The 24,593-nt window shown below is 41.0% G+C and overlaps 1 protein-coding gene across 3 annotated transcripts in view; it reads right to left on the bottom strand.

The window, feature by feature from the left end:
• The window catches only part of TMCO3 (transmembrane and coiled-coil domains 3), an 876,118-nt gene extending 851,633 nt beyond the window's left edge, over window positions 1-24,485 (bottom strand). For 2 of the 3 annotated variants that reach the window (XM_044071215.1, XR_006364786.1), the window contains exon 1: window positions 24,388-24,475. The gene's annotated coding sequence lies outside the window, so the exon portion shown is untranslated. Of the gene's footprint in view, window positions 1-24,387 lie in introns of all 3 variants that reach the window. The other variant, XM_044071216.1, reaches the window with a different exon arrangement.
• Window positions 24,486-24,593: the final 108 nt, after the last annotated feature.

Here is a 24,593-nt window from a genome sequence, read left to right as displayed (position 1 = left end):
CTGATGTAATAGACTCGGGGAGTCCACGTGCTTCCTCTTGCACGATCTCTTCCTTGGGGGTTCCTCCAAGACAACTCGAAGAACCCTCAGGAGGAGGGAACCCCAATGGGGGTAACCTCAGGCCCCGGGCTCCGCTGACTACGGACAGGGGAACTGCCAAAGACCCAGTCTCCACGCCCAGGGAAGGTGCTGGTAAAGCCAGAGAGATGGCGAAGAGGACTTGGCCAAGGCACTCCTCATGGCTCTGAAAGCCGGACCCCAGAATCCTGGGAGTGTCCGGTCCCCGGAGCCGTGATAGCCGACGGAAGTCCCGCAGTCAAGCACCGAGGGGAGGCTCGAACCGAAGCATAGGTCCCGAGACATCACCCCCGGGTCCAGCCGAAGAAGTCCGCGTACCAAACTCGGACCCGAAGGCCCGGGTTGGAGTAAGGGTCGGAGCCGACCCTAAGATCTCCACCGGCTCCAACAGCACCTGCTCTGACGGAGCCGAAGCAGTCGGAGGAGGAATGGCAATGGGGTGGGCCAGGGTCATCGGCTCCGAAGCCAACTGGGTCAGAACCGAAACAAATTTTTGGAAGACTGGGGACTGGAACAGTCTTTGGAGCACCCTGTCTATATCAGAATCTGACATCCTCGAAGACCGAGAGGAAACAGAACGGGTTCGAGACGGCCTCTCCAACGGCCCCAAAGGGCTAGGGGACCGGCTCCGAGGTGACTCGATGAGTATCGGCGCCGAAGGAATACACACACCAGATTCCATCGGTGCCGAGGTGGACTTCGGCGCCGAGGAGGAAGTGTCTGAGCGGGCGACCCTTGTCGGCTCCGAGACCAGTGGAGCCGACGAAGGTGACCCGCCTCGATGCCCCAGCCATCGGCTCCGAAGCCAGAGGAGTCGATACTGGTGGCATCGAGGCAGACCGTTCCGACCTCGGCTCCGAAGTCCTTGGAGCCGAAGGAGAGGCCTGCCTATGTCTCTTAGCGGTTGGATCCGACGGACTGGTCGGAACCAACGACCTTTTCTTTTTAGCCGGGGAAGGAGAGGATGCCAAGGCTTCTTCAAAAGAAGGTTTAATTAACCCCTTAAGAATCAATTTTTTTTTCCTCTCCTGGAGGACCCTTGAGGAAAAAGCGTGACATACGCTGCATGACTCCTGTAAGTGTTTTGCACCTAAACAATACACACAGAGCGAGTGATCGTCCGTGATGGACATTTTGAAACTACATTTCGTACATTTTTTAAAACCCGAAGGCCTAGGATTCTGAGACATTATGGAAAGAGAATTTCAGTAATCTGACAGGAAAAATACAATTTACTGACTTACTGATGACACCCCTTAAGTATAGGCTAACAGTTATCGCTTAAAAGCGCCAATGACAGGGAACTTTGAAAACCCTGTAAGAACGAACAGAGCTACAAAAATATTTAAAGCCTTTTGCTCTATATGTAAGTTATAGTAGGGTTGACTGACCGGGAAGGCCCTAGATGAAGGGGGGCCTACCAAACTCAACCCAATCACACAACAAAAGTCTTCAACAAATCCAACCAATCACACAACAATGAGAAGAATAGCCGTTAAAACAGCTTTTGAGACAAAAAACAGCAAAAAACTGACAGAAAAAGTTAGTTAAATAACTACTCAGCTCAGCCAGCTCGAGACCACGTCTTCGCAGGTTAGCGGCAAACGAGATCTGGGGGACTGGTAGTGGTGCATCCTGGGATATAGTAAGCTCAGCCAATTAGAGACTTCGCTCTTTGGCATAAGCGTGCCGAGTCGGAGCCGAGGGATCGGCTCCGAACCCATCAGTCAGAATGTAGGCGAGATAGGATCACATAACATCCTGTCTTGTAAAGGGCAGTGTCAGCATGTGTGTTCATGTGTGAAATCCGGTCTTGAAAAATTACATCACTGGTTTTATCTCTGGTCACCACTCACAATATTGGGGTGGCCCATATATAGTTTCTGTCAAGTAAATCTACATAGCATGCTTCATTACCTCTACCCACCAGCCCTGCTCGCTGGTGTTCAGATGGTTGCTACAGGCTGGCCGACAACAGTGTAGTCAGGTTTCTTTAACTTTCCTACCAATCAAATCTCAGAGGCATGCACAGACATTTGCTACAGCTTGTCTGTGGCAGTATACAGTCTAAGACCAACAAGTTGGAATACACTGCTGTAATTTACTTGCAATCAACTAGATACATGTATACAAGTCCCGGGGGTATAAATAAGGTGGCATGCTGTGTTTTTATGCCTGACAGAAAATGCTATACTATATTACTGTAGTTATTTATTATATTACTTTTATCCCAATTTAATATCAGATGGGTATACAACAGGTGACTGTCTTTTGGTTGTAGGGAGGGTCAGGGAGTGAGTCCCACCAGAATGGTCCAAATTGGGCCCTGTTGTTGTTAAGGCTCTCTCTCTCTCTCTTCACAGTCTTTCCCTTCAACCCACAACTACATCACAGTTTGGGATACATTATTTCTAACTGCAGATTATCTCATCCAGGTACATTTCTGAACTACAATCATTTGTGTGATCTCACACTACCTGGTCTTTAAATAAAAGAGTTTCTCTAGGTAGCGGTCCAGCCTTTAAGCTTAAAGTGGCTACAGAGAGAGAAATTTAAATCAGACAGTTCATTTGCTGTTTGTCTCCTCACAATATATTAAACAGAGAAAGTATCATCCTCAATGTATGGATGTACATGTATAGACAAACCTCCGGAGCTATACAGACAAAGCAAAGCCCATAAGAAAAGATTGTCAACTCTACTTTCCATGCCATGAGTAAAAAAGACAGAAAAGTTATCAAACTACAGTTTACCAAATGACTATCAATTTGCTTTTTCTTCTGTTAAAGGTAAATATGACAGAAGTGGTGCCAGCTCTGATGGAGTAGAAGGATGAAGCCCTGATTACAGCTGAGATGACTTCTGTTCAAACAGCATCTCAGGTACATGATGGAGATGACTGGAGTATGCAGTCAGCCATTTCTGGTTCACACATCCTGGGGAGGAAAGCAAGCAGTTATGACTCGCTACTTGGGTGACACTTGGTAAGAGACCTAGGTGCTGTACTCATGGTGTACAAGCCATGCATGTGTGGCTATTTTGTACACATGTACAGCTGACAGTGTGCAGAGGCACACTACCTTTGGTTGACAGCATGCAGCAGAGCTCACAGAGCTATCCTGAGGGAGGGGGGCACTCTGCTATAGGTAAGGTAGGCAGGTTTGCATAACCAAAAATCTCTTCTGCTCCCTACCACTACACTCACCTTTGAAGAATGAATGGGCTGAATCAATCGCAGGCCCCTTCAAAGCCCTGAGATGTCAGACTCTCACTCCACTAGCACAAGTTATGGAGCCACTGGGAAGTTCTTGGAGTAGTTAGGGGAGGGGGTAAATACAACAAAAACTCTAAAATATCATCCTAAAACACATGCACCAGAAGTGATTCTAGCATTTACAATCTTTTTCTATAATGCCTCTATGTACAAAATTTGTGGAGCTGCGTCTTTTATGTAAAATGTCTTCCTTTGAGGACAGTTATCAAAAACATGTTCCTTAGGACAGCAAACCCAGAAAAATCAACTTGAGGACTCTGATATACTTGTTACAGCAGACAGAGCTGTAAGAAGATGCATACAAAATTTATGAATGCCACTCACAACGGTGGATCCGTGGATAGAGCATGAACTACAGGAAACATCACACACACAAACACCACACACACAATCTTCCACACAACACACGCACACACAAAACCACACGCACACACACAACCACACGCGCACACACAACCACACGCAGACACACAACCACACGCAGACACACACACACACACACACACACACACACACACACACACACACACAAAACACAATCTTACACACACAATCTTACACACAATCGTACACACAGATACACAATATTCCACACACACAGACACACACAATATTCCACACACACAATATTCCACACACACAAAATACTCCACACACACACACACACACACACACACACACACACACACAATATACATTCCACACACACACAAAATATTCCACACACACACACAAAATATTCCACACACACACACACACACACACACAATATACATTCCACACACACACACACACACACACACACACACAATATACATTCCACACACACACACACACACACAATACATTCCACACACACACACACACACACACAATATATTCCACACACACACACACACAAAATATTCCACACACACACACACACACACACACACACACAATATATTCCACACACACACACACACAATATATTCCACACACACACACACACAATATATTCCACACACACACACACAATATATTCCACACACACACACACACACAATATATTCCACACACACACACACACACACACACACACACACACACACACACACAATATTACACACACACACAATCACACAATATTACACACACACACAATCACACAATATTACACACACACACACACACAATATCCCACACACACACACAATATCCCACACACACACACAATATTCCAGACACACACACACAAACAATATTCCAGACACACACACACAATATTCCAGACACACACACACAATATTCCAGACACACACACACACACATTCCACACACACACACACAATATTCCACACACACACACACACACACACACACACACACACACACACACACACACACACACACACACACAATCTTCTGCCTTCTCTCTCTGCTTGTGTCTCTGGTCTAGAACTGATCATTCTGGTAAAGCAGTACACCTGGGGTGTGGGTACAGATCACTAGCCTAGGAAAATTCTTTTGTGTACAAAAAGTTTTAACAGCCAAAGCATCAGTCTTAAACATTTTCTTGCAGCCAGTGCTCTACTCATTACATCCACTGTTACAAGTGAAATTATGTTTTGTACTGTTGTTAAAAACATGTTCATAGGAGGTTACTAAGCTATTGGCCCTAGGGTCCTTATAAGCCTAGCCATGTTATACCTTTGTTCTCTTATTGACCAAGTTGTATGGTCTATATTTGCAGAGCAAGTCTATGATCTGCACTGACTGCCCTTATCCAAGAGGGACATAGGTGACACCCCAGGGTAAATTTATGGTCTCCCATTCAGTTGTCTAAGTTGAGCTTAAATAGGGTCATTGAGGAGCTCAGTTTTATGTGAACTGGGAGTTTGTTCCAGAGGAGTGGCAATCTCTGGAAGACATATCTGTCTTCCAGAGTGTGCTGTTAATGTCGCAGGCTAGGTTAAGATCCCTAGAGTGAATGAATCCTGTCCAATCTAACTTGTGGATCTGCAGCATTTCCATTAGGGCAGGGTCTGAGACTGCTCTGTAGGACAGGCACAAGTAGCCTCTCAACAACCTGTAAGATATGGAGTACAGTGATAGGGCCTTCAGTCTGTCCATGTAGGTCATGTGTTGAAGACCCTGAATTTTCTTGGCGAAAAACCTCTGAGGCCACTCCTGCTGCTGCAGGTGTCTGGTGAGGTACATACAAAAGGGAGTGTTGTACTCTATTAATGAGGGATGAGTACAGGGACATTATAACATCCTTAGCTCTGGGTGTGATATCCTTACTTATGAGATGTGCAAAGTAGAAGGCATTCCTTACCACTGTGGACACATGCTGATTGAAGTTAAGGTTGCTATCACCTGTGTTCCCAAATCACTTACCACAGTGTTTGAGTTAAGGGGATACTGTTAATATTGTAATTTACAGGGAATTCCCCTTTGCCAAAAGGGATGATACACTAAATGCAAAAAAAAAAAAAAAGGCGTCAAGTCCGTGGCTTTGGCATCAATCATTTGCCTGTGTTAGCCCTTTTTCTAGTTTGTCAATGCCGTTTCTACTTTGATCGCCATTTCACATCTTTCTGCATACCCCCAGCTATCACAGTTTATAATTTTACATATTTAGCATCTTTACCAAAATAACATTTAAAATATAGGCGGGCATACATTAAAAGAAAAGAAAGCAAACTGCATTAACATTTTTCATTTTCATACATTATATACATTGCATATGTTTTCTTTCTTTTTAACAATTATCATTTACTCCAATATTGTATAAATTGCTCAATCTACTCCTTCCCTTAAACCTCGGTCCTCCTCCTAAGCATTATTCTGCACGGACTGTTCCACAAACTCCATTTATTTCTGTGTAACTTGTTCCTTTATTTTTCTAAAGATCTCACTTACAGTTCTTTTATCTCCTTTACAATCTTCAGGACTTTGGTTACATTGATAAAACTATTTTGTATGACAGTACTAGGCTACTGACGTCAGGGAGTCTTTTTAAGGCTAGCCATGCTTAACAATGTGAGACTCGAACCCTGTACCATTTGTCTCTGTGATAAACTTCTTAACTATTATGCCAACCCCCAACCATTGCTATGGTAATCAAATAATATTAACTTTATTTGCAGATGATATTTTGTACAGGATAAATCCAAAAAAGGGGATTTGGATATTTTGCAACAGTTTGAGACCGTTTCATATCTTTTTAGGGATATAAAATTGATAAAAAAAAATGCTAAACAGTAAACTATACACCCACACTTGAATTGATTCAGCAATTCCCATATTTATGGGGACACAATAAGATGAAGCATTTCTGTGTATGGATTAAAAAGGATTCTGTTATAGCAACTAAAGATATGTGCAACAAGACTAAACAAAAAATAATACAGAAACTGAGAAACCGGAAGCTCTTAATTATGGATATGAATAATAAGATACAAGCAGTGAAAATGTTTTTGGACTTTGGTTTTCTGTAAGAGTCAGTCATATTACTATCAACCAGAAAACAAGCTGTGGATGACCAGTTCATTATTTATTTGAATTTGGGAGGAGAAAAGGGAAAGAGTTAAGTGGGATAAGATGATTCGCCCCACAGAACAAGATGATTTACGATTGCCTGATTTAATGTACATAATACAAGAAGAAGGTTATAAATAAAGGGTAAAGCGATGATGATAAAACAGCTGGGAAGTCAATAAATAAAGAAAGAATAGGATTTTGGATGAAGATCTTTAGGGAGAATAATAACCACAAAGAATAAACCATAAAAAAATTACATTCATAAAGTAGCTAATAATATTCTAAAATTCCAAAATAGGAGTGGAGGAAGGAGATTTTACCAGTAGGGCTAACTCTAAGCAGGGATATAGAAAACATGCAAGAAGAGGAGATGGAATTTACTGGAAAAACGTGGCAAAGGAGCCACGAAATGTGGAGCAAATTACTAGAGAAACAGAGATAACAAAAAGCAGAAGTTTAGACTGCAGGTATAAAAATGCCTTCCCTACCGGGGATTGATATCAGAGTATAGGTAAACAGAAAGGGTGAGGGGAGTACTATGTGAAAGATCAAACCTGGTAGTTTTAAGTCAGGTCTAGAAAAGAATCTGCGGTTAAAAAGGAATAATTAGTATGGCATATAAATCTGCATGACTACTATAAGAATTAATCAGAACAGGACAGAAAAGAGTATGAAGACAGCCTGGAAAAACAATTTACAAAGGAACAATAAGACTACATATGTATAGCTTCCAAGTATGCAGCTATGTCCAGAAGGTTTAGGACTTCTGTTCTGAAGTGTTCACACAGGTATTTTTTTTTTTACCACAAGAAGACTTCAGAGAATTTTTCCTCAAGTAAACAGGAAATGCTGGATGTGTGATGGGAAAGAAAGAGGTAACTGGGAATATGTTTTATGGGACTGCAATAAGTTGGCAGATTTTAGAAATTCCCTATAGACTCCTTGGTCAGAAATGCTGGGGCAGGGGGAATACTATAACTAATGAAATGATTCTTTTGAGTTGGTATACTCATTTACATATTAACAAGTATATTTTCTGCAATGAATAAGATTTTCAGAGACGGACACAGTAGTTACTGCTCAGGTCACTTTAACAAAACAATTTCTATCAAAACACAAACCAAGGAACATTACTAACAATTTCACTGCTCTCTCCACAGCATATCCTTCCTTGCCTTCTACAGCTAAATATCCCACCCCTAATGTCTTACAGTGGTTCTACATCTACTTACAAGACAGACTTGTTTAAAGAAAAGCAGTGTCTTCATACACTTTACCAACCCTGCCGCACATTACTGTAACCAAAGTGTCATTCCTATTCCCCCATTTTTTTCATATTTCATTAACTCCACCCCCTCCATTTTGCAAACTCTTGACTATCTGCTACATATATCATTCTGTTCAATTTTTATCAAATATAGTTTTACAGATAACATCATTACAACTCTAAAACAGGGTATCCTTCGCATTAACCTCTGGCTGAAAAGCAAATTCTTAACTACCTACTTAAGCAGAAATGACATCCGTGATATTTCACAATGTAGAAAATACTAATCCCCAGATTTTTAAAAACTACACATCACTCTGAAAATGTCTAGTTCTACAAACACCTAGTACTCTTACTTGAATCCACTCCTTTTCCCCTTGTGTTGATACTTGTCATCCTTAAATTACCAGACAAACTTTTCTTGCTCTTTCGTACAAAAAACTTGTCCACATAATCTAAACCTGTTTTGGAAAGGTGTTTAATCCCACAACTCAAACAATACCTATCTGTTGCAGCAAATGTTTCTGTTATCAACACTTAAAAACTCCATGGTGTCAGTCAAAGGCAGCTATTGGCTTAATTCTCACCAAAATTTCAGTATCAATGCCTGTCCCACAATAAAGGACAACTCAATACCAATCACTTATAATTCCCATCCATCTCCCTTGTACAACAAATTTTTAATGCTGTACTTCAACCAATGTTCTACCCTTTCTTGTTTTCTTTTGGTAATCCTGTAAGGATAATATTCTCTAGTACCTACTATCCTCTCATAGCTTTCATTCTTTCTCCTTCTGTACACTGTTCTGATTTAAATAGTAAAACTTTTTCCATTTTGTGCCCATTACCTGAAACTTCTCAGTGCCTTTCCAAAGGAGGATTACAGAAATCTTTTATTTTTCATACACTCGTGAAACATATAAACATTATTCCTTTGCATAAACATTTTCAATGCAACACTTCCAGGATGTTAGATTTCTAGTCTATGCCATCCCTCTACCTTGAATTTCCTCAAATTATATGAATTCTCATCCCAACACGACTATATGCTGCTACCATCCTGATTAACCTACAATCCACTCAAGTGTCCTTGTTAGCCGAATGCCATAAAATTGGACATTAAGCAACATTACAGTTTTTGTCACTTCCTTGCCCTAAAGCAACTTCATTGGTTAGAGCCAAGGAACCTATCATTGCCCATAAACTTATTTATCACCCAGACAAATGCTCTAGTCTAAAGAACATTCTCCAAATCTACACCCCTAGCAGACCACTGTGCTCCACTGAAAACACTGCTTACCACAACCAAAGCAAACAACACTGCAGAGGACTCCTTGTACTCCTCCTGTCTTGACAAAACTTCACCCCCTCCCACTCAAAGTTGCAGAAAGCACTCATTCCTTTAAAGTACAAATAAAAAATACCAAATGGATGCATGCTATGCTCATGTATATCTCGCTGATGATAAACTAACTAGCCAAATTATATTTTTCCCTAATACTTTAAACCCTCTTCTTCTAACACAAACAACTTCTGCATTCCAGCTCGCAGGAACAGACTACACTTTAATATGAGTACTTTCTTCAGCGTAAAACCATCTTACTTCTTCAGATTAATTGAACATAATCACTTCCTTTTAGACAAAAAACATCACTTAATGTTTTTTGTATAAAAGGAAGTGATGTTTTATGTTCAGTTAATCTGAAGAAGTCAGATGGTTTTACGCCGACGAAAGCGCTCATATTAAAGTGTAGTCTGTTCCTGCGAGCTGGTCTTCGTGCTTTATTATACTTCTGCATTCCTTACCCAACATTTATAACATCTCAACTTGGAATGTACAACTATGCCTTTTTTTTCCTGTCTCTCTCACTCTCTTCTTCAACAGCTTTTTCTCATGTCTACCATTACATTTTTTTTGTATTCCAGAAATGTTTGCAATCAGTATTTTCCATAAAACTACAAATAATTATGTTATTTATGTAATCATTTGTAATTAGCATTTTAAATGATTTATTTACTTCTTGTTGCAAGCTGTGCAACTGATCCACTACTTTGTTCTCCGTGTTAATTTTCTGGAGCTTTTCTCCGGAGGCCTCCACTGAAAAGTGGGAAGTTTCCTGCCCAGTCAAACCACTCCAGTAAACAAATGCAATAAACACACATATCTTGCTTGTTACCTCTAAAATTCCACCTTTGTAACAATATAAATATACTATACTGCCTATGACAAACAGCAGTTAATAAATATTATCTTCACATGCTGTGCAACAAGGCCAGTGATAAATTCTGTATGCGAAAACTAGTAAAGCAGTAGCTGTTCTTTCTTAAACAGTCCACAACAAATCTGACAAAAGGAAAACTTAGAAAAATTATAACTTTAAACTTCCCTTACAGATTCCTTTTGTTCGTGCACTACAAAACTAAGGTATAAAAGTTCTACTGTTAAAAATTTTTGATCCTGACATTTGATTTTAACAGTCAAGTCTGTTACCTAGCAAAACCTTGAAATATTAACTATCAGCTTAACACCTATGCCACATACATTATTCTTTATTATCTACCTATCTAAGCAACAAAAATGTTACCTTAAATTAACAAACTTATTCTACAAAGAAGCCAGAATAAAATATATGTAAATATCCTTGTAAGCAAACTAGGATATGACCTCTCAATCATCATCATCATCCAACAGTCTCCCTACTACAGCAGTTTCCTACAAATAACCCTGAATAAAACATAAAGTTCTGATATTTTAATAACTCTGAGTGGGCATCACTACTATAACATCACAGAAAGCCAAAAGAATACCAATTATTGGCAAGACAAGTTCATTACCAAAAACACTGACCCATTACAAGTCAACTTTTGGCCTAGTGATTAAAAAAAATAAACATTTTCCAAAGTTGGAATTCCCATCCAGAATCTGTTATTAAATCAAATCATAAATCAGAACACACTTGTCCTTGTTTTTTGTCCACGTTTTAGAATATCTATCTCACATTTCTAGATGCAAGCATTTAAAAGAAAATAGGTAATTCTCTCAACTACAGATTATGAAACTCTGTCAACTTTAATGCTGACTAGTTATCTCTATCAAAATTCATCTCAACTGTAATGTTTACTGTTGTTCGACCACATGCAAATGAGGTTCATGCCGCTGTACATTTTTGCCATCTGAAAACTGACCTGCCAGCCTCAATCTACTGTAAAAAAAAATTCTGCGTTTGGTTTGGGTCTTTAGATCATTCACTTCACTAAGGCTGCTTTCAAATAAACAAACACAAAGAAAAACAAACTGAATGGAAGGCAAGGAAGACTGTGAGCAAGCAAAAAGTCAAAAGTTTAATAGTTTCCAACAGTAAAAGCACAAAAAAAATGTTGATATACTATTTTGTTATTACAATTTGTTACATTTAAAAAATACTTGACTTTACTTATTCATACCTAAAGAAAAGAAATAAACATGAAGTAAGGCACTCGGGTTTGTATCTTTTAAGAATGTTGGACAACTGCTTACACATGACTACAAGCGGTTCTTCTAAAATTGTGAACAAGTTAGTAATTTTGGTTTTAATGTTGGGATTTTTTGTGCTTTTACTGTTAGAAACTATTGCACTTTTGACTTTTTGCCTGCACACAGTCTTCCTTGCCTTCCATTCAGTTTGTTTTTTTCTTGGTTTTGCTTTTGGCTTTGGAAACAAACATACATACTTACCCATTCTTTCTTTGTTTTCCACCCATCGTATCCACCTGCTCTATGCAGTTGCAAAGGTGTCAATATAAACAGTGCATTTTAGTACAGCTATTAAAACTGTATCAACCCCTTCGTAGTTAAACTATTACTTGCTTTCAGTTATGCAGACTCTTTGATATGCTGGACTTCTTATTATAATTATTTCATTTTATAGTTGACACACAGATAAACTGTATGCATGTGAAGATTTTTTAAATATCTCTTCTTTTTTAATGCCTTTATTAAATTCACACATTGAAAAATTGCACAGTACTCATACAACTATAGAAAAGAAACATTGTAAACATTTTTTTTTCATTAGCATTGTGCTTTATATACATAGATTTTCTATTTTAGCAATTACCACTAGTTTGCTGCAATATTACATACATAAATTGCTCAAACCCTGCTTTTTTGCAAGTTTCACTCCTGTCTGAATATTATCCTGCATCTATTGCTCCCACAAACTCCAGTTACTTAAACAAATTTGCCTTTCCACTTCCTAAAAATCTTGCCTCCACTTCTTTCATCTCCTTTACAATATTCAGTAAATCATTTATGGTTGGTTTAGATTTTGATTTCTGTTTTCTAATAACTGCATTTCTGACAGCCATTAGTGTTAAAATTAGCACAACCTTAATATGTCTAGGTAATTCAGATCACATATTCCATCTCAAAAGAATCGTTTCCTTTGTTACAATCATTTGTGCCATTAACATTACCATTAAAGAACTCTGTATGAAATGATTAAAATCTGCCAACTTGTTACATTTCCATAAAACATGTTTTCAATTAATTCTCCCTGTCCCATGACACCTCCAGCAATCGTTACATACCAGAGGAAAAATTCTCTAAAGTCTGCTTGGGGTATAACAACACTTATGCAAACACATGAAAAATCCATGATAGTCATTCAGATGTCTACCCATTGTTCGTTGTAAATTACCATTCCAGTCTCTCTTCCCAATCTTCTCTAATCTTGTCTGAATGATTCTTATAGTTGTTATGCAATATTTTATATGCCCTACTAATTATCCCTTTTGTAAAAATAGCTTTTGTTCCAGATTTAAATAAAAACTCAACACAAGCTGATTTTTCACTCACTACTCCACTATTATTTTCTCTTGGCTTGCACTCTATCTAATTAATCTGTTGTTGGAAAGGCAGCCTCTAACATGCAGTCCAAATTTCCAATTGGTCTCATTTCACTCTGCTACTTTTCCCTTCTAGCCACTTCATCTGAATACTTTGGTTCCTTTACTAATTTTCTCCAATAAATTCCAGCCAGTCTTGCCTACTTTCTATACTCTACTTGCAGTCATGTCTATTGAAAATATCTACCTTCCTCATTTCCATGTTGGCTTTCTTCTTGATGCTGCACACTTGACAGTGCATCTTCAATTGGATGGGATGTTAAACCAATATCTCATCTGCTTAAGTTGCTGGTAGCTGAGGTGGACTTAAAAGATCCCACAGCACCTATCAAAAAGATCCCACAGCACCTATCAAAAAGAGTATAGGAAGTTAAACAATGCCCTAGCCAACTAACCCGGTCAACAAAGAATAAACAAATAAATACTTTTATTTATTCATTTATTTGACCTTTATTTACTGGGATAGTCCGACTGGGTCAAAGAGAACCCATTTTCAGAGGAGGCCCTGGGAGAAAAGCTCCAAATTACAGATATAATATATAACATATTACAAATATATTACTGTTTCTTAGCTTAATCCAGAGATAAATGTGTTCCAATATTTAGCTGGACACAGAAAAATAAGCTCAGTGATTTAATACAGGCGTTATATAACATAATGCAAAGTACAATACATTTTTTAGAATAATGAGTAGGTTGCATATTATTACAGTGTTGTTAGAAGAGGAACTGGAAAAGTATAGAAAAGAGGAAATGGATAAGACAGTATATGTATAATTACAAACCGTTTGTTATTATTACCTAGGAAAAGGTGAGAAATATAAGCTTTTTTAATAAATATGATATTCTCTATGGTTGTTGTTATTCTCCTTAAGGTGATTAATCCAAAATCCTACTCTATCCTTATTTCTTGAACTCTCTCTCATATCATGTCAAGTTTTTCCACTTAGATTTGGAAACTCTTCTGCTTGAGCTATGTATACGAGTCTCAACTGTGTAGTTCTAAAGAATACCTTCAAATACGTAATCCTAAACACCTTGTTTTATGAGTAGATTCAACTTATCCCACTTAACCCTTGCCATCTTCTCCCCATACAAGTTCCCTCAATTTTGTATTAATTATAGTCCTCTGGTTGATAAAAAAAAGAAGTTATGTACTCACCATAATGTTCCATGTTGGTAGTCCATCTCACCCTTCATTTTTACATATGGGTTCAGAGCCGATCCTCGGCTCCAACTCGGACGATTTTCAAGCTCGAAGACTTCTGGTTGGCTCATGGCTAAGCAGGTATCCCATGGTGCACCACTGCAATCCCCAGATCTTGTTTACTGCTCACTAGAAATAGAAAGAAACCCCTAACCAACAAACCAATACTAAAGGGTCACCAAACAAAAAATTTATAGCATTACCTCCAGATCTTCCAGGATGGGGGCAGGAGGACGGGTTGGTAAAAATGAAGGGTGAGACGGACTACCAACATGGAACGTTATGGTGAATACATAACTTCTTTATGTTAGGTAGTCCAATCTTACCTTCATTTTTACATATGGGACAGCGTCCCTAGCTTCTTATTCTTGGGTGGCTCATTGGAAGATACTCCTGAGCACCGTGGAGCCAAAGGATGCTCTACCCCTAGAAGCCAAATCCAACTTATAATGAGTAATGAAGGTGTGAGAGGTAGCCCACGTAGCTGCTGCACAGATATGATCAATTGGTACCCTAGCTTGAAAGGCTGCAGAGGTAGACAGAGACGTGGTAGAGTGAACCTTGATCCTGTGGGGGAAAGGTCTGCCCTCCGAACTGTAGATGAAAGCTATGCAACTTGAAATCCAGTTAGACAATGTCACCTTAGAAACTGGTAAGCCCAATCTGGAATCAGAGAAGGAAAGGAAACAAACAACTGGTCTGACTTCCGAAATTCTTTGGTCCGTTGCAAATAAAAACGTAGCTGTCTGTGAACATCCATCTGGTGGAAACGATATTCAGCTGCATTGCTATGACTGGGAAAGAAAAATGGAAGCTCAATGGACTGGTTCAATGTGGCAGAAGAACAAACTTTGGCAACAAACGAAAGATTGGTATATAAAGAAAACCTGTCTTTATGAAAGACTAAATAAGGTGGCTTAATAGATAGGGCATGTAGTTCAGAAACACATCTGGCTGATGTAATAGCTACTAAGAACACAGTCTTCCAAGACAAATACTTTAAGGAAACTGAATGAGACGGTTCAAAGGGAGAGGATGTTAGTTTGGACAACAGAAAATAAAGTCCCAAGAAGCCACAGGTTCTTGTAATGGTGGTCTCAGTAAACTGGCTCCTCTCAATAAAGTTTTGCATAACTTATAAGACATAAGGTTGACATTTGGAGATCCCAAATAAAAATGTGAGATAGCCGCCAATTGTACTTTGATGGTGGCTGCGGCAGATCCCTGTTGAAAAAGCTCCGAAAGGAACTCCAGAATCACAGGAACGGGAGTGGTGTAAGGATCCACTTTCATTTTCTGTGCCCAAATAGAGAACCTTTTCCATTACCTGTCATACAGCCTTCTGGTTGATGGTTTATGCAGGATAAAAGAATATGGGACACTGATGACGAAACTTCATGAAGCCTGACTAGAGATGGAACTGGAGCAGCCAAGCTGTCAATTTGAGGGTGTGGAGAGAGGGGTGTGGATCAATAGATCTGGAACTGGGTCCAGGATCCAAGGATCATCCAGGAGAAGAGGCTCGAGGAAGGGGAACCAGACCTGATGAGGCCAGTAAGGCGCAATGAGGATTAACTTGCTTCCCAGTTGGTTGGCTTTCTGTATCACTTTGGGGATAAGAGGGAATGGAGGACAGGCATAGAGAAGTCCCGTGGGCCAATCGTGGACCAGAGCGCCTCTGAGTGTTTCCCAAGGAGGGGGAATTAGGGAAAAATAACTGCTGCACTTGGCATTGACTGGACCGGCAAAAAGGTTGCAGCAAGGTTGTCCCCATTTTCGGAAAATCTGTTCCACTATTTCCAGTTTTAGAGACCACTCGTAGGGCAGCAAGATTGCCCAGCTCAGCTCGTCGGCTATCACATTCGTTGTCCCCGGAATGTGCGTTGCCACCAAAAAGTGCTGGGAAGAAATCTCCCATTCTCAAACTCGCATGGCCTCTCGACAGAGTGGGTAAGATCTGGTACCGCCCTGTTTGTTGATATACCACACAACCGAAATGTTGTCCGATTGTATCGGAATCGTCCCTGGAGGAAGAAGGTCCTGAAGTGCTTGCAATGTCAGAAGCACCGCTCTCATCTCCAAAACGTTGATATGCAGATGAGCCTTGTGTTCTTGCCATGTGCCATGGACAGTCCTGCCAAGATAATGCCCCTCACCCGACATGGGAGGAATCCGTGGTCACAGTGGCAACGGGTTGGGTAGGCACAAAGGGAGCTCCCGTGAACAAGTTGTTGGGGGCTATCCACCAACGAAGGTCCTTTTTGTATGACTGCATCAGCAAAATAGGGTGATTCAGCGGTAGATATTGGAACAATCATTGGAAGAACAGGAGCCATTGAAGGATTCTCATGTACAACCTGGCTAAAGGTATTAACAGAATCGTTGAGGCCATCATTCCAAGAAGTTGAAGAATCCATTTTGCTTTGACCTTCCGAAGCGGAAAAAGACGCTGAACTTGTAAGATGAGGTTTTGTGCTCTTTCGGCCGGAAGACGAACTGTCATATCCACTGTGTCTTCCTCTGCGCCTATAAAACTCACAAATTGCAAGGGCAGTAATGCAGATTTTTCCCAATTTATGGAGATCCCTAGTTGAGCACAGAGCTGGATGGTGGTGTCCCTGTTTTTGAGAAGTAGATGCCTGGTGGGGGCGGTCAGGAGTCAGTCGTCCAAATACGTAAACACCTGGAATCCCTGAAGTCTCAGATGAGCTGTCACTACTGCCATGCATTTGGTGAACACCTTGGGAGCTGTGGTGAGAAACAAAGGGCAGAGCACGAAACTGACAATGGCTGGCTCCCAGCCAGAAGCGCAGATACCTCCTTGACGCCTTGTCCATTTTTATATGGTAGTATGCGTCTTGGAGATCCAGAGAGCACATCCAATAGTCTTTCCCTAACAAAGGGAGTATCGACTGCAGTGTGACCATCCAAAACGTGTCCTTTTTCACGGATTTGTTTAATCTGCTGAGGTCCAATATTGGCCTCCAGTCTACAGTTCGTTTTGGGACTAAAAAGACCCTGGAGTAAGTTTGGGATCCTGTCTGGTCTGCTGGGATGGGCTGAATGACTCTTTTTGAGAGCAACTTGTTGATCTCCACAGTAGCCTGATCCCTGTGACTGGGTGAAACATCTGGGATCTTCTTGAAAAAAAACAATGAAAGGGAAAAGGGTATGATATAGCCTCTGGTAACAACTCTTTGTACCCACTTGACTTGGATTATTTTTAGCCAGGCTTCTGAATACAAAGAGATGCGACCCCCAACTGGCAACAGAGAAATGCAGTCAGGCCCCACATCAGGAGCGGTGATAAGGCTGCCCTTGAAAGGAACCACGGCCTTGCTGGTATTGTGGACCGCCCCTGCCTCTAGGGTGATGTCTACCATCTCCTCCCCCTCTGCCTCTGAAGGAGGATTCACTGTGTGTGTCCAGAAAGGCCCTCTGGGACTTTTTGAGCAACATCTTACCTCCCTTTTGACCTTTGGGGTATGGTCGAGAGGGGACGGTAAAACGGACTCCCACGGCAGAGAGAGTCTTTCCTTCCTGTTCACACAGAGTGAGTGTTTCTTTCACCTTGGAACTAAACAAGGAGGAACCATCAAATGGGGCATTGGTGAAGGTGGACTTAAAAGGCTCCGCAAAGTTACACAAGCGCATCCAGGAGTGTCACCTAAGGGCAACTCCAGAACCTGCTGCTCTACTTACTCCATCAGCCGCATGAGAGATAAGCTGCATGGAGGAGTTAACTACCTAATTTAGGGTGGACAACTGAGCAGAGATCCTATCAGGGACTCCCTCAGGACAAGCACCCTGTATGGAATCTCCTAACTCCTTTAGGAGATCCCTCTGCAACCTCGTGAAATGGGTAAGATAGCTCAGAGATCGAAGTGTAAAAGCCGCTGAACTAAATACACACTTCCCAAATCTGTCCATCTGTCGCGACTCCTTGTTTGGCGGATGAACAGAGGAAGAAGTCTCCGCCAACTCCTTCTTCGTGGCCGCCGCCACCACCACCACGGCATCTAAGGGAATGCCCTTAGACAAGAATTATTTTACAGGAGGGGCAGACAGGAACTTATTTGGTCTTCTAGGGACTGGCTCCACGGCATTGGGAGTATCCCACACCTTCCGACTAACCAGATCCATTAGCTCGTCGAAAGGTGGAGACGTCCAAGAGGCAGAGGGTTGAGACCCGAAAGCCTTCAGGTACCCCTCCTCCTCATCAGAAGGGTTGACAGTGGGCCAGTCGCACCTCTGTTTAAGGATATCTAGAATGTCCACAAAGGAGACATAATCAGAGGACAACTTAGGGGACCCCTCCGACTCATCGAGGTCAGTGTCTGATGTCAGAGGCTCATCCTGGGAGTCAATATGCTTCCTCTTGCATACTCTCTTCAGAGGGGGCTTTTCAAAAGGACCTTCTGGGGAGGCCCCGGAAGAGTGAGAGCCACCAGCTGGTGGCTCCTGAGGCTGTGGGTCTCTGCTGTCTCCGGACAGAGTAGGTACTGAGGCCGAAGTGGGAGCCTTGGGGGGGAAAGAGTGCTTGTACCACTGGCAGCGGTTGTAGATTGTGACAGCACATTCCTCATCACCTCAAAAGCAGAACTCTCCGGCTCCGAAGACCATCCCCGCTCCAAAGAGACAGAGGACGGTGCCGGAGCCCGAGCCATCAGCTCCGAGATAGATGCAGGGTCCTAGCTCACCCTGGCGGAAGCACCGAGAGGAAGGCTCGGAACTGACGAAGATCGATTCAAGCCCTCCCTCTCGGCACCAACAGAAGAGCTTCAGTCCCTGGACACGACAGACGGAGCCAAGCGTGTCGGAGCTGAACTCGGCTCCAATGCAACAGCAAGAGGAGCCAGAACCAAGGGTTCCTCCACTGGTAACAAGCACTCAGGCTCCGAAAAAACAACATGGCTCGGAGAAGGAATCACGGATGAGGACAAGACTGGTTCGAGTGGCTCCAGAGATGATTTGGTTGGAGCCAACAAAAACTTAGGCAGGGCAGACGACTTCAGGAGTCTCAGTACTACCCTCTCCACATCTTCCTCCGAAAGACTCCTGGAAGATCTAGAAGATAAAGTTGGGGATCTTGACCTAGCAGGCACTGGAGATTTAACCATCAAGGAGACCGGTAGGGACTCTACAGACCTGCTCAGAAAAACAGAATCAACTATTTCCAAGGGTTCATCAGTCGGCACCAAAGCACCTGTGACCGACTCTGAAACCACGGTGCTCTCCTTCGGCTCTGAAGACTGAAGAGTCGAGGAGGCAGATTTTGTTAATTTGGCAGGCGGCTCCAAAACACCAGCCGGTGCCGAAGGCCTTTTTGAACCTTTTGATTTTAAGTCAGATCTTGACTTTGAAGACTTAGATGAAGAAGCCAAAGAAACATGATTCTTGCAAATGGATGGCTCCCAAGCAGTAGACACAGCTACTGTGGCCATCCATCAAAGACATTTTCTGGGAGCACTTCATACATTTTTTAAACCCAGAGGGTTTGTGTTCCTTGCTATCCTTAGACAATGCAACACACAAGCAACCAGAGGAGAAAAGAGAAAGAGACTAGGTCCTCTAACTAAAATGGGCCTAGCCCTGCAGAAGAATTACACGAGGACTAGGTCCTCTAAGTTAAACGGGCCTAGCCTGGTGTAAGAAAAAAAAAATAGGTATTTCACTAAACAACAGACAGATATTCAGTCACACAGGAAATATTTTCAAATAAAAATACAGTGGAGTAAAAACACGAGGACGAGGTCCTCTAAGTTAAACAGGCCTAGCCCTGTGAAAAAACAGGTCTTCTAATTCAAACAGACCAAGTATACCACAACACACACACACACACACACACACACACACACACACTCAAAAGGTAGGAGAAAAACTTGCAACTATAAAGTGATTAAGACTTTAGCAGGTTTCCGCTAAAGACCACCAGTCAACAAGAATCGATTGACAGGAAAGTAATCAATAGGAGCCCATATTGATTAAGAACGGTGAAACCACCAAAACTAACTACCTAGACAATAAATTGCAACTGCGCCTAACTAATGATACACAGGAAACTACTACTACTTGTCACACAAGACCACAAGGCAGTTAAGGTAAACCCTATATGTATACTTTCCAGTAAATAACAGGAAAATGGCGAAACCGCCAAAACTAACGATTTAGGCAAAAGCGCAACTGCGCCTAACTACTGGTACACAGGATACTAATACTACGGTCACACAAGACAATTAAGATAAAGCCTTATATACGTATATTTTCAGTAAATATGCAAAAAAACTACTAGTTAATGAAAAATGCAAAAAACTTAGCAAGAGCCAAGAGAAGCACATCTGAACTCGTCGACGCGGCAAACGAGATCTGGGGATTGCACTGGTGCACCATGGGATACCTGCTTAGCCACAAGCCAACCAGAAGTCTTCAAGCTTGAAAATTGGCCGAGTCCCACCTAAATTCTCACCCCTAATCCTTCATATATCCCTCTAATTAATAATGTTACTGCATCAGGGAATGTGAATGCTACCAGTGCCCTACTAAAAATTCCAGCTTACTCTGTCGAATGTCTTCTCTGCATCCTGAACCATCAGCAGCAGTGGCGCGAGTTTCCTTACACTCTGCTTCCATATGGATCATCATTGTTCTATTACTGTTGTCAAAACCACATTGATCCACATCTACCAATTTTGGCAATACCACTACCATTAGCTAGTATAGGCAAATCATTTTTAATCAGTTGGAAAATGACATTGGTCTACATAAAGGGTCTTTGCCCTCTTTGTGTAATACAACCACCAGATTTCTTCTTGCTATTACTGAACCTCCTTTGACAACATTGTTAAATAAAAGATTCTAGATCTTTATCACTTTCTCCTCTCCTAACTTCAAAACTTCCACAGGAAGACCATCTGTTCCTGAACAGTTTCTGGTTAAATGATTACACATCATTTCTACCTCATCCCTTTCTAAATTAGAATTTTTTATTGAGTTTCATCATCCTCTAACCATTTAACAATTAAGTCTTCAATATTTCCATTTGTGCTGTTTCTTGACGTTCCCATTCCTCTATTTTACAAAAATTTGCACAGAATTTCCAAAATATCTCTAGTACCTTTCCAGGATCTCTGGTTAGTTTTTTGGTCACAGGATCCATACATTTAGCAATAGCCCTTTCAACTTCCTGCTTGCCTAAGCTGTTGTGATAAGATATTTTATGCTCTGGAGTTGTCACCAGGCTTAACAGCAACCCTTCTAATCTCCTGCATATTATACAAATACCCCCCTATTTCCCTTTAGCATCCAACACTTGTTCCTGTTATTGTTCTGTTAGATTCCCCTTCTTCTGTAATACTTTAATCTTTGACAACACTTCTAAATCATTCCTATTACTTCCTCCCCATATCTTTCTCCCTTGTTTCTATTTTACTTTAAACTCGTTTGTAATTCTAACCCACTCTCTAGTGATTTCTTATGAAGAAATGCTCATCTCCCCTAATAACTTTTGAATAATCTTCACAACCTATTCCTTAACTTCCTCTCTTTCTAACAAATACGTAGGAAAGTTCCAATGTTGGACTTCACTGGATTGCATCTTTATCTTAGCCTTTACTGCAGCATGATCTGAAATAGTTATTGGATATATTTCAAATATTTCAAATCAAATACTCACGCTCTTGTGAAATATATTTCTATCCAGTCTAGTCCAGTTTTTGTATTGTAAGGAATAATACGTAAATTCAGTTTGAGCTCCAGCTAGTAAATTCACATCTTCCATTTCAAATATTCTCATATATTTATTCAGAAATCTACCTTCTTATGTAATATTTCCCTGCTATGTTCCACAATACAGCCTCACTTTTAAAACTCAGGTTACATTTCCGTCCACACCAATACACAATATTCCACGCTGAAAGCTAATTACTCACAAAATTATCTTAAGCTCCATAACAGTATGTTTATGGTAGAAAATAAATACATACCCGTGTAATCCTCCTTTCCCTGCCAATAACCTCAAATTTCCTGTCATTTTTTACCACTATTGTAGACCATCTGGCAATCAATAACTGACTTTTCCCCTAACACTTTGCTGAATATACAATCTGAAGTCGTTTCTTTGCCAAATTCACATGTTCATCTGCATCCAACGTGTCTCCTGTAACACTGCTATTCGCATTCTGCACTGCTTATCACATTCTGCGTTAATAGGATCACAGGTAAATACTAGGCTAAATGCTCACAGGCCATTTTTAGCCTTGCCAATTTCCTTTTTTTTTTGTACTCGAAATAACCTATCCCACTTGGTTATAGACTGACCTTACCCTTCACATGAGCGATAATTATATATTATAATAAGTAGGATCATACCATAGATACTTTGCGGGGACCCATAAATAAGAATTTAGAAGCTGTACTTGTCCATTAATATTACAGGGGGCAGTCCCGGGGTAAATTTTCTGTTTCCCCATCCACAGATGCAAGTTGCACTTAAGTGGGCAGGGATGAATTTTGTTTTATGTGGATGGGGAGTCTGTTCCATAGCAGCAGCATTCTCTGCTAAACATACCCGTCCCTCCAAACAGTTCTACTGAAGTTGCAGAAGAGGTTTAGATCCCTAGACCATGTATTTCTGATGTCATATGACTTGCTGATGTGCGGTAAATCCATTAGTAATGGGTTGGAGGATGCCTTGGATGCCAGAGGTCACCTCTTATCAGTCTGTAGAATACAGAGTATAGTTAACAGGGCTTTGAGTCAGCTCATGTAGGGCATGCTGTTTAGGACTTGCATCTTCATAGTAAGGTATCTCTGTGGGCCTTCCAGTTGTATGTATCTGGGCAGATACATGCCAAAGGGGGGCATTACATCCAATGGCTGACCTAATGAGGACTAAGTAATGATGAACAATGACATCTGTAGACCTAGGCACAACCCCTTTGTTTATAAGTGGTGCATTACATAAGGACTTTCTTACAACAACAGGCACGTGGTCAAAAGATAGGTCACTGACTCACTGTCCACATAAGTTCCCAAATCCTGAACAAATAGGTCAACTCTTAGGAGTGTACTGTCAATAAGTTAGGTCCCTGGTGTAGGGGACTTCAAAAAGGATTCAATAATGCATTTTTGGCATTTGGTTTCAGAACATGACTTTGACACCAGTCATTTATTGGCACAGACCTTCCTTAAGTCATGTACACATACATAAAATAGGCAATTTCCCTGGATTTTTGGACGTACGATGCAACTGGAAAACAAACCAAAAGATGTTCCTAAAGAACGCTTCTTGTTTTAAGTATTATTGCAGTGTTCTCGTGTGTATTAATCATTATTTTAAAGTGCACACTCATGATTTCCCCACGAGAAGTGAAAACTAGAACAGTTATCAACATGCAAATGAATACTGTTTTTCCCACTAACAGAAAAGTTCTGATAAGCGCATGAAAGCATAAAAAGAAGAAAAAATACAACAGTTTATAGTACTGTAAAAACAAACTACATTCCAGCTAACGTTTATACTATAGATACTAATCAGCCGCAGAGTGACACGCAGCAGCGACCCGTTTTCTCTTAAGACGACTTCGTTCACCAGACCATGACAACCAGCAGGTAATGCTACCTGCAATACTGGCTGCCATCCCAAATCTGAAAGAAATATCGTTCACACTGTACAGACGGATTGGTAAAAAAGGGAAAATGAAAGAACAATCGGAAATTCTTGCCAGCTTCTACAAACCAGGATCTGCCAACATGGAATGTCCACGAAGCCACGCATCACTAACAGACTGCTGAACTCAAAGTACCTGCCTTGTTAACCTTCCCCGAAAACATTTTGCCTCTGTTGACAACTTGGTCAAACAGCACACTTTCACAACTAATTACTACAAACACGTTTTACTGAGACTCAAATCAAGATACAACAAGCAAAGCAACTAAATCCCGTAAACGTTAATACGCATCAAGAGACAACATATGTCAGAGCCAAAGGTGCGCTAACCGCTGCCCGGCAGAAATCACAGTACTGAAATTAACTTGAGCAAATCGTGATCTCTAACGTTTTACATAATCAACGTGAAAGCCAACAATTCTGAAACTTGTCCAACAGGAATTTAAACTTTTAAATGCTTTTTTTATTGGTTTTTAATTTACCTCAATACCAATGTCTTCGGAAAAAACACTCAATCTGATAAAAACTCACCGCAGTTGGTATTATAAAAAAAACACCCCTTTCTCCAGTCATCGTTCTCGAGGTGCTGACTGGGAAACGTAGTAATCTTCGAGAAACTGATTTAAGACTACAACTTCCGTGATGTAGAGGCAAAAAACGAAACCTCACACGCTCGCTGCCAGTGACT

The sequence above is a fragment of the Protopterus annectens genome, chromosome 5.part0 (genome assembly GCF_019279795.1).
Source record: "Protopterus annectens isolate FY-2018-M chromosome 5.part0, PAN1.0, whole genome shotgun sequence".
Classification (NCBI taxonomy): domain Eukaryota; kingdom Metazoa; phylum Chordata; order Ceratodontiformes; family Protopteridae; genus Protopterus; species Protopterus annectens.
Note: the sequence above shows the minus strand (reverse complement) of the source record. Positions and strands in the feature narration are given on the sequence as shown.